At 40.8% G+C, this 17,479-nt stretch overlaps 2 pseudogenes; both read left to right on the top strand.

Annotated features, from left to right (window-relative positions):
* Positions 8,631 to 9,951, top strand: Gm5388 (predicted gene 5388; annotated as a pseudogene).
* Gm7834 lies at positions 10,560 to 16,192 on the top strand (annotated as a pseudogene).
* Positions 16,193 to 17,479: the final 1,287 nt, after the last annotated feature.

Raw genomic sequence — 17,479 nt, 5'->3', positions numbered from 1 at the left:
GAAGCCAAGTCTGATTAATAGGACATACTTCATAGCTTTTTTTGAACAGAAGCTTTTAGAGGAAAACAGTGTTTGTTCCCTGTCACATTTGTTAGCTGAGAACTCCTTTATTTAAAAATTAAAAGTAGGCAGATGAGACGACTCTGACTGCAAACAGTTCTTAATCGTGAATCCAAACCCAATCTCCAAGCCCCACATGGTAGAAGGAAGGAAACGCCTCACAAAAGTTACCTTGTAAATTTCACTGAGGACCCCTGCCACTACAATGTACATAAACAAAATGGTGAAGTAATTTGCTGCGTGTATGGTTTTGTCAAAAGGACAAAAAATACATAGAATTGGAATTAGGGGTGGCTTCAACTGTCTTACATGTTAAGTAGACACTTATTTCATAGGTTGTGGGAAACATTTTTTTTTTAATGTCCAACTTAAAGTATACCAAAAGGCAATTTGGAGTCACAGCTATAGTTGTTTTATTCCTGTCTTACTTTTCCCTCCATTTTATTGAAAATAGATTCTTTTCCCATAAAATGTAGCCTGATTACAATTCCCTTCCTCTAATCCTCCGAGTTTTTCTCCACTCCCCTCCCATTTGGATCCACTTCCATTCTGTCGTTCTGTGTCTCGTTAGAAACAAACATGCCTTTAAAGTTGGATCTCTGTGAGTTCAAGGCTAGCCTGGTCTACAAAGCAAGTCCAGAACAGGTAGAGATACACAGAGAACCCCTAAAAGAATTAGAAGAAGAGGAAGGAGCAGCAGGAGGAGGGCGAACAGGAAGAGGAGGAGGGGGGAGAAGGAGGGGGGAGGAGGAGGAGGAGGGGGAGGAGAAGCAGCCTCTAACAACAAAATACAACAAACTAAAACATAGTGAGATAAAATAAAACCCATCACATTGAAGTTACACAAGGCAAATCAATAGGAGAAAAAAAGCCCAGGAAAGACACAAGAGTCAGTGACCCACTCATAAACACACTCAAGAATTCCATAAAAACACTAAACTGAAAGTTATAATAGATACACAGGGGACCTGGTGCAGACCTGTGCAGACCTTGTGTTTACTGTATCAGTCTCTGTGAGTTCATATGAGCCTTGCTCAGTTGGTTTAGAGAGCCTTGTTTTCTTGGTACTCCATCCCCTCTGTCTCTCACACTCTTTCCACTTCCTCTGGGTTCCATGAAATTTGAGGTAGACATTTGATGGAGACATTCCATTTAGAGCTATGTGTTCCAAAGTTGATCTCATTGAGCTCTCTCTCTCTCTCTCTCTCTCTCTCTGTATGTGTGTGTGTGTTTCTCTCTGTATCTCTCTGTTTCTGTCTATGTCTCTGTCTGCCTCTGTTTTTCTCTGTCTCTCTATCTCCATCTGACTCTATTTCTCTGTCTGTCTCTGTCTCTCTCTCTTTCTCTCTCTGTCTCTCACACACTATGAGCCATCTTCCCAGGCCCTCAAAACATTTCAATCACTTTTTGTGTATTGTTATTCATTATTAATTGCTTTTGTTTAAGATTAAAACAAACTTACTAGTAGTTACAACAAGTATTATCTCCAAATATCTCTCCAACTTAAGCTTCAGAATTTGCGGGTATTTCTCAGGGACTCAGTTAAAAATGGTACATGACTAAGACATGCTATAGAGACAAAGAACTTTTCCTGGATTGTACAGAAAGCACTCACAAAATCACAAGGATCCTTATGAAACAGACAGAAAGCAAGGGGACTGGTATGTGTGTGTGGGGGAAGGGGGATAGGGAACAATGTGAAGTGACCCTGCTGATTTTTAATATGAAGGAAGATGCAGGCAGACAGATGAAGCTGGCCAAGGCAGGATGCAGAATTCTTTTGCCCTTAGAGCACACAGAAGGAACCTGTCCTGCCGGCACTTTTATTTCATCTCAGGTTTCTGACATCTAGAACTGGGTGACAATGAGGTTTTCGTTTTAGGCAATTATACCTATGCTAGTGTGTGACAATGGCAATAGAATGTTAATCCCTGTTGACGTCAATAACATTTCCTACTAACTGTGAAGCTTAATAATCAAGGGATTAAATCTTAACTTTTTGAATTAAAATATTGACTTACCTGAAATTTGAGAAATGTACTTTGTGATTAATTGGATTTTCACTTTTATTGGGTTTGTAGAATATAAAAAATATTTTAAAGGTTTTAAAAATATTTAAAGATTTTAAATATCCTAAAGATATCAAAAATAATATCATCTCTCATGTAGCTTATTAGGAGTTTATTATTTTCTCCTATTTCCTTCAAGTCTTCTTTTCTTTCAAAAATAACAATGCTAAAATAATTATAATTATTAACTGATGGAGCACTCCTTTAATCCCAGCACTCAGGAGGTAAGGGCAGGCAGATCTCTGAGTTTGAGGCCAGCCTGGTCTACAGAGTGAGTTCCAGGACAGTCAGGGCTACACAGAGAAACCCTGTCTCAAATATCCCTTTTTAGTAATATCCTTTTTTAAATTTTGCTTTTTTGTTGTTGTCCTCTTTTTGTTTTGTTTTGTTTTTTACAGTGATGGAGATTGGAGCCAGTGGCTTTACTTATCTTAGATAATCCCTCTATAATGGCCAAACTCTAGTCCATGTATCCCTCCCTCATTTAATGCTGGTCTTAATAATATAAAACTTCCCTTCCTCTTGAACACTCTGAAAGTTTACCAATTTTTGTTGGTGGTGTTGTAAGAAACTAATATTTAGTTTTATTTGATTTATTAATTACTTTTCTTTAGTTCATTAATATCTCTTCTAATATTCCATTCTTTCCTTCTATTTTAGGTTCAGTTTATTATTATTATTATCATTATTATTATTATTTTCATTTATTGTTCTTAAGTTAAAGTTAGGTTAGTTATGTGTCTTTTTTTGTTTTGCTTACTTGTTTGTTTCAAGACAGGGTTTTTCTGTATCGCTGTTGTTGTCTTAGAACTCACTCTGTAGACCAGGCTGGCCTCTAATTCAGAGATCTGCCTGCCTCTGCCTCCCAAGTTCCGTGATTACTACCACTGCCTGACTATGTTTTTTGTTTCTTTCAAGATATTTTTAATTATATGCATATGAGTATTGTCCTACATGTATACATATGTACCTATTTATGCTTGCTGCCTGCTGAGGTCAGAAAAGTAAATTAGATCCCCTGGAACTAGAGTTACAGACAGTTGTGAGCTGCCATGTGAGTGTTGGGAACTGAATCTGGGATCTCTGCAAGAGCAGCAAGAGCAAGTGCTTTTTTTTTTTAACTTAATCACTTTACATTCTGCTTACTGTCCCCCTCCTGGTCACCCTATCCCACAATCCTAACCATCTCCCACCTGGGCATCTCTCCAAGTCTCTGCTAGGCTAGGTGCTTCCTCTGCCACTGAAGACAGACAAGGCACCACTGAACCATCTCTGTAGCCCACTTCTCTCAGATTTTAGCTAAAAATTACACACACTTCTACATGTTCCTCTAAGCACAGTTTTCATGGCATTCCATTGTTCTTCTTTGCTGGGCTTCCATTTACATTCATCTCAGAACCTTTTCATAATTTCTTCCTTAACCCCCCCTTTTTTTAAATTTAAGATTATGCTCTTTATCCATTTGTAGTTTTTCTGTTCGTCCTTACTAGAACCTGGGTGAGGAGACATACTTTGCACATATTTTGGCCCTTTGGGCTTTATCAGGACTCATTTAAAAATCCCATTTCTGGTTTCTTCCTCAGTCTTGAAGTGCTCTTGAGAAGAGTGTGTGCTCTTTGGCGGGTGGCATGTTCTAAAGGAGTCTGTTGGGGCCACCACTTACTGTACTCAAGTCATTTGGTTCACTTTGAATCTATTCATTATTGTTTTCTTGATCTAGCTAGTTGTTGTATGCAGTAGTTTGTGTGAGATACACATTGAAAACTCAGACTATTATTGTCGAAGTAGTTTTACTGTCAATCCTATCAGTTTTACACAGTTTGAAACTCTGTTACTAGGTAATATATATATACACATACACATATATACGTATATATGTATGTATATATGCATATATATATTCATCCATATTTTCTTGAAGAAATTGACACATTTATAATAAAAAATGTACCTCTTACTCGATTCAGTAAAATTTATGTCTGAAAGTTCATTTTATCACATTACATTTGAGCATGTTTGTGTTATTATTCACATCACATAGTGTTTTTCAGAGCTATGAAAAAATAATCAAAGGCTTGTAGCAACCTAGAGTTCTGCAAATATTGATTATAAAAAAAATATTGCTTATCCTTACCAAGGCTTAGAGACCACTGTGGAAGAAGGAGCAGAATAATTTTAAGTGCCATAGGTAAGCGAGGACTGGTGTAAAGCCATGTCTTCTAGACAGAATGAAAGCTCTGCTCTCATAAACTCAAGGCAGCGGTGGTTGCTTGCCCAAGACCAAGCCAGTTAACATTTCAGAGTGGAGTGGGGAGGGGCCTATGAGCTCCCACCCTTAACAGAGAAGACAGTAACAATTGATGATTTTTGGAGGAAGAACAATTGGCTTTCTTTATGAGTATGGTTTATAGTGAGTCAATTGGCATTAGGCGATTGGCTCAACACCCATGAATATATGGTCAACACAAATGGGAAACAGAGTATTATCTAAAATCTAAAAATAACAAAAGGACATGAAGTCAGAAGGTGGTAGGGAATGATGTGTGCATCTGGAAGGTATTAGGGAACATAGAGGCAAATGTAATGAAAACAAATTGTTTAATATTCTCAACAAACTAATACAAATATTAGACTGAAAATATACAGTTGTCTTAAAACACGTAGAAAGAAGTTTCAGAGGACTCATGGTCATTTTTGCTTATATTTTTTTGTTGATTGATTCATTAAGGACATTTTAGAATTTTTCTAAGTATCAAGCACTGAAAGATATTTGCGATTGATTTTTGGCACGATTTCACTGTGACTTAAGAACATATGCTGTATCAATAACTTGCTTTTGTTAATCAGTGTAACCATCTCTTTAAACTTGGAATTTTAAAATGAGAAGAAACCACTGCTAAGTGAATTTTAAATAAAATACTACTTTGATTTTACTAATTGGGTAGCATATGTCTTACACAAAAGAAAAATAAACTTTCATGGGCCAGTCAGGATACATACTAATGAATGAAATTGAACATTTACACATATTAGCTGGAGATTTTGTAATGCTGAAAGGCTATCGTTTGAATGTGAGTGTTGGTAAGAAATACCAAACATACCGTTGCTATGCAACCTTGGGTAAGTGAGTTAATTTCATGTTCTGGGTCAAGCTAACTGCAGTTTTGCTGTATGCAAAGCTAAAACATATTGAAACTCTTACATGGTTGTCAACATTATTAAACAACATAGAAACTGTCTAGAATAGTTGGGACATAAATCATTGAAACAGCAAGTAAAAAAGATTAGCCCAGGCCAGAGCCCAAAGGGATGAGCATACAGGAGGCACTTCATATGCTGGATATCCTTCTCTGCTCCCTTCTATAGTTATCTTAAGGAGTTCACAGAAACTGTACCGAAGGAGGAAGTTAATCTCTCTTTCTCTTCCAGAAAATTCGATAGTTCTTGGTTATATTGGCTGACATTCACTTGCTTTATTTTTATTGCTTCTTTCTAAATGAAAGGAATGTCAGCAGCTTCCTAGCTCTGCTTGTTGTGTTCTGATTGAGGTTTGTCTCCTACCAAACACTGAAACTTGTCTTCAATTAAACTAATGGTATCTTAATCCTCTGAGTATGTAATTATGAAAAGAAGAGAAAAACGTCTTATTTAATCACTTAAGTAAGGGTCCATGCGGAGTAATGTATATGACACTTGAAGAATCTTTAGTGAGATCAGGTATTATGTTATATTATATTCCTAAAAAAGCAATTCAACCAGTAAAATGTTCAAGTGAACTAAAATTAAAGTTTTCAGTTCATTAATTTAGCTTCCATTGACTGAATGCTTTTGATGTTCAAATACCAAAGAAGAATAAAAAATAGAAAAAAAATCTTATGTATGTTAGCATGATTATCAGATACTGAATTGCCTTTTTGTTGAGTTGAAATGAAGTCTTATTATTATGGGTTTTAATGTGTTCATAATAACCCCATGTAACATGAAGACGGTGAACTCCGTAGTAAAGACATCCACTTTATTTGTAAATCCATACTTAAATCCAGTCTAAGCAGAATGACTCTTTTTCTTTCTATTCTCTTTCTATCTCTGCTCCATTTGCATTATATACTTAGCATTAAAAGGAATAAAAAGCACCAGTTTCAATTAGTAGATATACATAAATACTTACATGTGCTTACACACACAAACACCTTCTTCCCTTTCCCCTCCAAGACAGGACCTTTCTATATGCCGACTGAATTCAAACTCCCATTTCTACCTATTCCTTCTGATGGCTGTGATTTTAGGCATGTGTGAGCACACTCAGCTCTATGCCTTTGCTGTTGAACATTCATTTGGGGATCCATAAAATGTAGCCACATGGGCCATTTACTTATTACAATTGCCTTTTTGTGTCGTTCTGGGGACAGAACGCGGAGCCTTGTGCATGTTGAGCAAGTATTCTCCTGCCTAGCTAGACCCCCAAGCACGTATTTATAACAGGCTCAAGATGTTTTATCTTTGCTGCTACTTTTAGAAACAAAGGTGGCTAGATTTTTCAAGAATCTACTTTAAGCTACCTCTCTGCCCCACATTATTTAAATAACTTACATACTTTAACTAAAACTAGATGCCATCCCTTTGGAAGTGATATGGTTATTTCAGGGGAGCCCTTCCTCACTACCAATTACATTCAGAACCCACTCTTATGAATCAGAGTGGCAATATTTGGTCTTCTGAGTGTGGACTTAATTTATAAGAAGCTTAGATAGGCTGAGTCTGACAAGCATTGGGGTGAGGAGTAGGAAGCAAGTTGGAAACTATTTTTTTCATAAAGTGTGGCTTTCAAGGAATGAAAATGCTTCTCTTGCATGACTCACATATTGTCTCTAAATATCCACAAAGGAGTTTAAAAATGTTTAACTGGCAGTAAAGAACCTACTTTTGAGAGAGAAAAGAAGTTTACCTGAGTGTTTTGGCTTTGCTGTTGTTGAGCTTTGCCTTGTGTTAAGACAACACATCGTTATTTTGTGGCATTTTTGGCAGACAATGATTCTTATAGAATAAATCCTAAGTTTATTCTCACATCAGTTGGATAGACTTTTCTTCTCATTATTGAGTTCCTAGCTGAGTAAGCAGTTAGGAGATGACAGTCTACTTGGACGTCTCTAATGACAGATTTTCTTTAGATATTCCTGTCCTTAGCCCTTTCATGGAGCTCCCTCTGTCCCCTAGCTGCACGAGATGAGCAGCTTTGTCCTATAACACATCCCTGTGACTACAGCTTTGCCTAGTCACTGGACCAATACAATGCAGCCACGGATGGACACATCCTAAATTCTGAGCCAAAGTGCACCAATCCTTTTTTAATTTGCTTACCTTGGGTATTTTGTCACAGCAACAGAAAGTGATTAAAGCATTTACAACGCCCAGAGGATCTGCCTTCCAAAGCCAGGTGCTTATACCTTCAGACACAAGAAGACAGGAACTGGAGTGACTAATAGCTGATTTACATAACATATTGTGGCCATCAATTACTGGGGAAAAGAAAAATTCTGTGGCTTGGCTAGACCAGCTGTGGTACACAGTTTTGTGTATCTAAGAAGATGGTTTAGTTTAGTTGAACATTGGTTGTACTAATCAAGGAAATATTGTGTCATATGTGAGCCGCATTTAATAAGCACGAAAGCAGTTTTCAGAATAAACAGAGAAACACAAATATCAGATTTTTCTCTTTGCCTTATAAAACAGGAGAAATGAGCCTAGTGAGATGGCTCGTTGGGCAAAGTCACTTGCTGTGCAAATCTGACCTAAACTCAATCCCTCAAATCCACAGGGAGGTGGAAGGAAAGAACCGGCCCACTCCATGAAATTGTCCTTTGGCCTCTAGACGACACACACTGTGGGAACCTTGGTCCCAAGTAGTCAAATAGACACATCACACACACACACAAACACACACACACACACACACACACACACACACACACACACACACACACACACATTAAAAGCAAAAGTAAACACAGCAAAGGAAGTTCCAGGACATGGAATTAAGAAATCAACGATGGTTGAAATCTTAAACAGTATAAAAATAGAAGAGACCTAAGGCCTGCAGTTTTGCATTGGTTCATTCCTTCAGTTTTACAGTGTTGGGGATGGAACCCAGGGCTCATGCCTATTTAGCACGTTCTGCCTTACTCCTAGATCCCCAGATTTGGATTTAATTGAGTCGGGAACGTATTGACTTAACATTGTTGAGAGCTCTCAGAGGGTTGATGGGGGTGGATTTTTGTCCCTGTACAGGGGGACTTTGCAACTGTGTACTTATTTATAGTTTCTACCATTAGTTTATTCACGAAACAGCTTTTGAGTCCTAGCTGCCTTGACAGTGATAATAATAGAAATAGAAACTTAGATATAATTCTAGTTCTCGGGTCCTGATAAGACAAAATGAAAAGCAAAGGGATTGAATTACATCACAAAGTGGGGGCAAAAAAGGAGAATTTAAAACCTGAATTGGGTCTCACACTCCGCCGCCAGCTTACACTGAGCTTCGCTTCTTTCTGCTGCTCCGTTGCTGGTTCTTAGCTGATCGCAATGGAAGAAGAAATCTCCACACTCACCATTGACAATGGCTCCGGGATATGCAAAGCTGGCTTTGCTGGCGATGATGCCCCCAGGGCCGTGTTCCCATCCATCGTAGGGCGCCCCCAACACCAGGGCGTCATGGTGGGCATGGACCAGAAAGACTCCTACCTGGATGACGAGGCCCAGAGCAAGAGGGGTATCCTGACCCTGAAGTATCCTATCGAGCACTGCATTGTCACCAACTGGGACGACATGGAGAAGATCTGGCACCACACCTTCTACAATGAGCTTCGTGTGGCCCCTGAGGAGCACCCGGTGCTTCTGACCGAGGCCCCCCTGAACCCCAAAGCTAACAGAGAGAAGATGACGCAGATAATGTTTGAAACCTTCAATCCCCCAGCCATGTACATGGCCATTCAGGCGGTGCTGTCCTTGTATGCATCTGGGCACACCACTGGCATTGTCATGGACTCTGTTGACGGGGTCACACACACAGTGCCCATCTATGAGGGCTACGCCCTTCCCCACGCCATCTTGTGTCTGGACCTGGCTGGCCCAGACCTGACAGACTACCTCATGAATATCCTGACGGAATAAGGCTACAGCTTTACCACCACTGCTAAGAGGGAAATTGTTCGAGACATAAAGGAGAAGATGTGCTATGTTGTCCTGGATTTTGAGCAAGAAATAGCTAGTGCTGCATCATCGTCCTCGTTGGAGAAGAGTTATGAGCTGCCCAATGGGCAGGTGATCACCATCGGCAATGAGCGGTTCTGGTGTCCAGAGGCACTTTCCCAGCCTTCCTTCCTGGGCATGGAGTCCTGTGGCATCCATGAGACCACCTTCAACTCCATCATGAAGTGTGATGTGGACATCGCAAGGACATGTATGCCAATACAGTGCTGTCTGGTGGTACCACCATGTACCCAGGCATGGCTGACTGGATGCATAAGGAGATCACAGCTCTAACAGCCAGCATTAAGATCATTGCTCCCCTTGAGCACAAGTACTCAGTCTGGATTGGTGGCTCCATCCTGGCTTCACTGTCTACCTTCCAGCAGATGTGGATCAGCAAGCAGGAGTACCATGAATTGGGCCCCTCATCGTCCACTGAAAATGCTTCTAGATGGACTGAACAGGTGCCAGGCATCTGCTGCATGGGCTGGTTCTGAAGTAGCGATTTGCCCTGGCAAATGTACACACTTCATGCTAGCCTCATGAAACTGGGATAAGCCTCTGAAAAGAAATTTGTAGCAAAGATGGCCTAGTCGGTCATCGTTGGGAGGAGAGGCCCTTGGTCTTGTGAAGATTATATGCCCCAGTATAGGAAAATGCCAGGGCCAGGAAACAGGAGTGGGTGGAGGAAGCGGGTGGTTGGGGAGCAGGGTGGGGGTAGGGTGTAGGGGACTTTCAGGATAGCATTTGAAATGTAAATGAAGAAAATATCTAATAAAGAAAAGGAAAAAGAAAAGAAATTTGTCCTTGAAGCTTGTATCTGATATCAGCACTAGATCATAGAACTTGTTGCTGATTTTTGACCTTGTATTCAAGTTAACTGTTCCCTTGGTATATGTTTAGTACCCAGTGCATATCTTGATTTAGTCCTTAGTTCATGTGGCTCAGTCACTTGGTGGCTGGGGAGAGCATGCTGTGAAAGAGAAATCCATCGCCTGGTGTGTCTCTGTGAGCTCCACGGAGTGATCTGTGCAGGGTATTAACCAACAGCAGACATCCAGGTTTCCCGAAGCTGGCAAGGGCTCCGGAACCAGTTGCCACTCTGTCTTGCCAGTCAACAAGGTGGGAAAGTCCGAGCCTTAGGACCCAGTTTCCGGTTCTGTTTTTTCCATGGTTCTGACCGCCATGGATTGTTAGTTGCCTTGAGTTGGGAACATTTGCATCCACACCTGTAAATGTATCCATCCTTTTAATTTATGTAAGGTTTTTTGTACTCAATTCTTTAAGAAATGACAAATTTTGTTTTGCTACTATTCAGTGAGAACATTAGGCCCCAGCAACATGTCATTGTATAAAGAAAAATAAAAGGGCTGCAGTAACTGGGAAAAAAAGTAAAATTAAAATAAGAACTGAATTGGACAGCATTTTTGTCACATCTCCACCAAGACCTTTTGGTACCTACCTCAGTGCGCGAACAAAAGGACGTTCTCCAGCGGGCCCTCCCCCCATACTTAATGATACTTAAGCCATTTATTTAAGGAACTCAATAGATAAAACTAGAAATAAGACACTTGCCTGGCATACATGAGGCACTGGGTTCCATGGCCAGCACCACACACACAAAATTATTGCAAACAAATAAGACTATCTTCTCCTGTGGTGTGGGCATTAATCAGAATGATCAGAGAGAAAGATTCATGGCTCTTTCTTTCTGAGCTTATTCTGCTAAGTGAGAATCACATAAAGCAGCCAGTACTTTGGGGTTTTCTAAGGTCCTTTGAAAGTGGTTCATCACCACAGCTGAAGGTTTTGTTCTGGCAGTGTATTCTTGCAGTTGGTAAAATGCTGTGTGGTGAAACTCCCATTAAGGACAGCTTGGACCAACTCATACATGTACTGTCCTCACCCAGGTATAAGGGGAGCCCAGCCTCCTAGGAAACAGGTCTATTGCTTAAATGTAGACTCTTCCCTGGTCCCCAGTGGTCTGAGTCTCATTCCTCACCATGCCACCTGCTAAAAACTTACTGCAGTTTCCTTACAAGGCCAACTCCAGGCCTTGTTCATATTTATCAGATTTGATTGGATTAAGTTTGAACATAGAGGAAAATAAGAGCAATATGTGACACAATCTAGTCATCGGCTTTGCTACAATTTGTTAGCAGTAAAGACAGTGGTAAGGATTTACATGACCTCTTAAATGTCTTGATCATATTTGTGAGATAGGCTTATGTACCTTTATAGATAAGAGCAGAGTTATGAGAAATGACTTATCTAAGAACATACAGTAAGTCAGTGGAATTGGAGGGAATGACTCTCCAAATAGTATTCAGCTTCTCTTGGGTCACATTGCAATTGTAAAGTAAATATATGGGTGGTGTCAAATATGCAAAAATAGATGTAGAGTCACAAAAATCACTTTTGCATACTGTCATTCATGTAGTACAGTTAGTTATAGAGAAAATGTGTGTGTGTAAAATATGGAGAAGTACATCAAGCCAAAAAAAAAATCAACTTTGTTTACTTTTGTTTCACTAATGTTAGCTGCATCAAATGGAAAATTATAATATTAATTCCTACTCGGATTTATTTATATCAGAGAATTTAATAGGGCTTTTTGTATCTTTAACATTGTTCTGAAATTTATAATCTTCATAAGTTTCATGATGTAATACATTAGTTTTTTTCTGTTGCTGTAATAAACACCATGTCTAAAGTGACTTATGGAATCAAGAGTTTATTTTGGCTTTATGGTTCCAGAGGAAGAGTCCATGATGGTGACAGAGGCACAGCAGGTGGGGCTGGAACAGTAAATTGAGAGATCACATTTTCAACTCCAAACAGGAGGCAGGGAGAAAAGAGGTCAGGCTATGAACTCTTATAGCCTGCCTCCAGTGATGTACCTCCTCTAGCAAGACTCCACTCCCCAAACATTCTCTAACTTTCCCAAACAGTACCTCCAGCTATGGACTATGTTCAATTAATGAGCCTGTAGGGGGCATTTTTCTTTATAGCAAACAGATGGATACTATTAATATCCTCAATTGTAAAAGATTCAACAGATTTCCTTTAAATTCAAATTTGTTTAAAACCGAGAACAAAGGTGGATGCAGTTTCCCCATCAGTCACTGGAAACAGGCTCGTTTTCCCCCTTGCACTGGAAGTGATTAAGGCAAATTCATTTTCAAAGAAATCGATGACTGGCCTTGGGTCCTGACTCACCTATCATTCTCCCTTTCCCACCCCAGTGACACTGTACTGCCATTGGCTGTTCAGACGACCACAGTGATGTGTAATCACAGAATGTGGCTCAGGAGCCCACTTGAGGTCCTTAGATCACAGCATCCCATAGCTGAGTGTTCTCTACAGCTCTGTGTTATCTTTTCTAAGACTTCTGCTGTGCTTTTGGCAGCTCTCAGTTACACGAAGGAGGAAGACTGATGGATCCCATTGTCAAGGTAGACAGAGTGTGGCCATGCAGTGCCAGGCTCATGCTGTAACTGGTGATCACACCTGACTAGAACCTTGCAACACTTCTTGAAATCCCAGCAGGGCCTCCCCTGAGCAGAGGCAGCAATTATGCATAGTGGTTTTGAGATGTAAACAAATGTCCATGGGGAACTGAGTTAGAATCGGCCAAGTCATTTCATTTACAGCTTGCATCAAATTGGAATGAAGGACTCTGATAGGGGAAATCAAGTGCACTCATTTACTGTCTCAGCAAGTGTTTTTAGAACTCGTGTACAATGCTTTCTCTTTGGAGATATGATTGTACTGTATATGCAAGGCTCAGAAGGCACTTTAGAAATAGACTGTGTCTTTAAAATAACTCCCTATTTCCTTTTGTACTAAGCTCAAGTACACCAAAGTGCTTTTGGCCATTTTTCATTACTACTGTTTCTTAGGATACTGCCATAAGCCTGGGAAGCGATAGTGAAAAATTACATTTTGATGGAAACTTTGATGGCATCATATTGATTCTTTGCTTTTCTTTATGCTTCAGCAAATGCTTTAACTGGTGAAACTTGAAATAATTATCTGTAAAAAAAAATCTAAGAGAAAAAGTGAGAGCCACAACCTTATATAGCACAAGTCACAAGCCAGAGTGTTGTGTCCTCTGGCCCTGTGAGAACGGCAGGACATATACATAAAAGCAAGGGCTAGAAACCACCAAGGGATTATGGGCCACTGTGTTCTGCTGTATGCTTCTGCCACTCAGAACATTGTAAGACCGTGTACTCCATTGGTGGCTTGTGGGAAGAATTTCAACTTCCAAATACCAAAGGAAAGCTAGGTGCTCTGGAAGATGAAAAGAAGCCCCTGAACTCAAAATGTGCACTAAGTAGTTTGGTATCCAGGAGTATGTTGAGGCAGAAATCAAACCAGCTAGTCTGTGACAGAGGAGAGCTAAAGGAGAACACGGTCAGGGCTATTTCCTGAGAGACCCAGGTTTGGGATCCATGGAAGAAATAGTAATTGTCCTGAGACTCAAGAATTTGGACCTGAGTTCAAATGCTGCTTCTTTCTCATACCAACTGCTTAGTCTTGGGAACAATTGTTTGTCTATGTAGGCAAAATATGTACAACATTCTAAGTGTTTTGTGAATATTAACTCATGAAACCTTATAATTTTATCAAGCAGATATTATTATGAGCTTCATTACTTTTAAAATTTATTTTACTTTCTCTAGTATTGGCAATGGAACTCAAAGATTTGAACATGCCGGGCAAGTGCCAAAGTGTAGGTCTGCGTTCTGCCTCCCTGCTGGGGTGTGTGGACGCTGCTTAGGCAGACAAAACAGAGAGGCTCTAGGCTACACTTCATCCTCTCCACGGGGCTTGCTGAACACACACTCCGGGTGGCAGAACACAGCCTAAGATGGGAGTCTCAGCACCGGGTGAGAAACAACACAGGCTGGGGCCAAAGCTGGGGTTCCCTAAGCCCAGGACAGCCAGGAGCTAAGCCCTGGGTGGGGGAGATGGAATCCAGCTTAGCTCAGGGGTGAGTGTCCAGAGCACTGAGGGGCCTTTCTGAGGGAGACAGGTGGCACAGCTCTGCTGGGCTCTGCTCTGTATGACAAAGGCTTCCCCCCAAGGAGGCACTTGATGAGAGTGGCAGTTCTTGCTTGTCTAAACTGTTTATTCATGGTGAAGAATAGATGCATACAACTTACTCAGGGTGGACCAGAGATAGAATTCCTTTTGTAAGAGGGAATGTCTGACAAGGAAAGCATATTTGCTAAACCCTCAGGGCCCACCTAGAAACCTAATTAGCATGGAGACCTCTGTGCTTGTCATGATCCTCATGTGGAGTGTCACAGTCATGTGCTCCAGGTCAGGAGCCAGGTCAGGAGTAGATGAAATGCCTATGGTTCTCAGATATGAAAATTGCCTGGATTTCTGAAATCTGCTCAACCTTCTGAGATTTTGTCTGGTGACAGAGTTCCAGTTGCCCCATACCAAACTCCTGACTAGTACTGAGGCACAGAGAGGTGAAATAGCTTGTCTAAAGCTATCCAATTAATACGTTTGGGAAGCCAGTTCAGGTGTGGTTCAAATTCTTGTCTATGCACTTAACTGCTACAGCTTAGCTTTTCTGATGATTCATTTCTCAAATCTATTGTGAGGAATAAATACTTTAAGGGGTCAGTAAAAATACCTGGCACAAAGAAAGACTCACTATAAAGCATTTTAAAAAAAAGATACATTACTCCCTCCTGAAAATTACAGCTTCTCCTGGGTCTTTGGAATCAATAGTGTCTAGGTAAGTTCATAAATATATGCTGCCTCATTTCTTGGATCTTCTAAATTTGCTTCTTCCTAGCATTTTCTCTCATTACACCTTAGGTGTTTTGTCATTATTATTCTAGTGCATGTGATGTTCGGGCTCCCAGCATCTCCTTTACCCTATGGAGCAGATCAGCCTCCAGAGTCTAACTCAAACACATATTAGAAGTCACATGGTGGGACCCATGGCTCCAGCTGCATACATAGCAGAGGATGGCCTAGTCGGCCATCAATGGGAGGAGAGGCCCTTGCTAAGATCATATGCCCCAGTACAGGGGAACGCCAGGGCCAAGAAGTAGGAGTGAGTGAGTTGGGGAGCAGGGCAGAGGGAGGGTATAGGGGACTTTGGGGATAGCATTTGAAATGTAAATGAAGAAAATATCTAATAATAAAGCAAGAAAAAGAAAAATATCAAAAAAAGAAGAAGAAAGGGTGGTCAATTAAGAGGTATGTATGTCCTTCTGGAGTAGGTATGGTCTTTTTGAAGGATATGTGTCACTGTGAGTTGGGGGGTGGAGTGGGCAGATTTTAGATTTCAAAGTCCGTGCCAAGCTCGGGCTCTCAGTTTTTCACTCTCTGCCTTATGAACCAGGAAAAAAATCGCCAAACTGCAGGCACAAGTGCGCCTTGGTGGGAAGGGAACCGCTCGCAGAAAGAAGGTGGTTCAGAGAACAGCCACAGTAGACGATAACAAACTGCAGTTCTCCTTAGAGAAGTTAGGGCTAAACAATATCTCTGGTATTGAAGAGGTGAACATGTTTACAAACCAAGGAACTGTGATCCATTTTAACAACCCTATAGTTCAGACATCCCTGGCAGCAAACACCTTCCCCATGACAGGTCACACTGAGACGATGCAGCAGACAGCAATGCTTCCCAGCATCCTAAGCCAGCTGCAGACAGTCTGACTTGTTTAAGGAGCCTGGCTGAAGCTCTGCCCAGTCTGTGGATGAAAAGCAGGAGAGGATGATGATGATGAAGTTCCAGATCTGGTGGAGAATTCTGATGAGGCTTCTAAGAATGAGGCAAACTGAACTGCAGCAACTTCTGAAGAAGGTGACCCTTGCAGAAGTTACAGGAGCTGCTACTTTATATCATGACTGCTTTTAAAATTTTTTTTTGTTTATGGTGGATCTGATAAAATCTAGCTCTATAATATTTTTAAGCCCAAGCCCTCCGGACATTGCTGTGCTTTTCAGTTTTCGCTTATACCTAATTCATTCTTTGGGTCAAATTAAACTGAAGAAGGCTGGGAATAAAGTTTGGAAAATGTTAATAAAATTCTTTGCGTATTTTAAAAAGAAAGAAAGAAAAGAAAAGAAAAGAAAAAAGGAAATGTAAGCAATCCCTGAATTAAATACTTCCACCTATAAAACTTTTCATGATCATGGCAGCTCTTCATAGCAGTATAATACTAAGCCAGCAAGGTATAAGAACTCTGCATTCTATCCTGGAGACTCTGCAGAACTTCACTTTCCCTAGCTTTCATCCCTGCCAACCAAACACTGTCTCCAGATGCTCCTTCCCCTCTTAGTACTTCACAGAATCATTTACTCATCCTTCATCTGCTGGCTGCAGGGTCCAACTCCCAGAAACTAAGTGACATGATGAAAGTAATCTCAGTCAAAGTGTCTATCCAGATAACAGGCTAATGGATACTACTCCTGAGTAATGTGGTCATTTCAAAGCGGGTATTTGGAAGACATTGAGGTGTGAGGGCAGGAAACTTGGGTCTCAGTGCATTCTAGAGTAGACGTGTCTGCCTGGACAAGACCTGGGTTTTCAAAATTAGCATCTGCCTACTTTGGATGACGGCCTTTTGGGAAGTTTTCCTGGGGCCCAAAGTGCCACACTGCCTTGTGGCTTTTAGTATGCCACACTCAAGGACACTCAAGGTTGATTAAATGAAGTAAAGTACAGTACTCCTGTCTTGTTTTTGGAATGTGTCTTCTTTGGAGCCTGGGAGGGGGGGGGGGAGGGACCTTTTGATCACAGCTGCTGTTTTGCACCTGGATAAAATCTGACAGAGCTCAGTACCTGGTAGGCAACATTCCAAGCACCTTTTATAAGATGTTTTTATTTCATTCTTACCAGCAACCTTGGGATGCAGACACTGTCATTAGCCCACTTTTCAAACAAAGACCAAGTTATATAGAGAAGTTACTTGTATAAGGTTATACTGCTGCTAAGCATGGCTTTTAATCACGTATAACAGCATTTGGGGAGCAGAAGGCATTTGGCTCATAGACACTGCCCTCCCGAGCAAGGCACTTTTTCTTTCATCCTATATCCAGAATATAGTGCTGCTCTATGGTAGGCAG

This window comes from Mus musculus, chromosome X (assembly GCF_000001635.26).
Source record: "Mus musculus strain C57BL/6J chromosome X, GRCm38.p6 C57BL/6J".
In the NCBI taxonomy this organism is placed as follows: Eukaryota; Metazoa; Chordata; class Mammalia; order Rodentia; family Muridae; genus Mus; species Mus musculus.
Note: the sequence above shows the minus strand (reverse complement) of the source record. Positions and strands in the feature narration are given on the sequence as shown.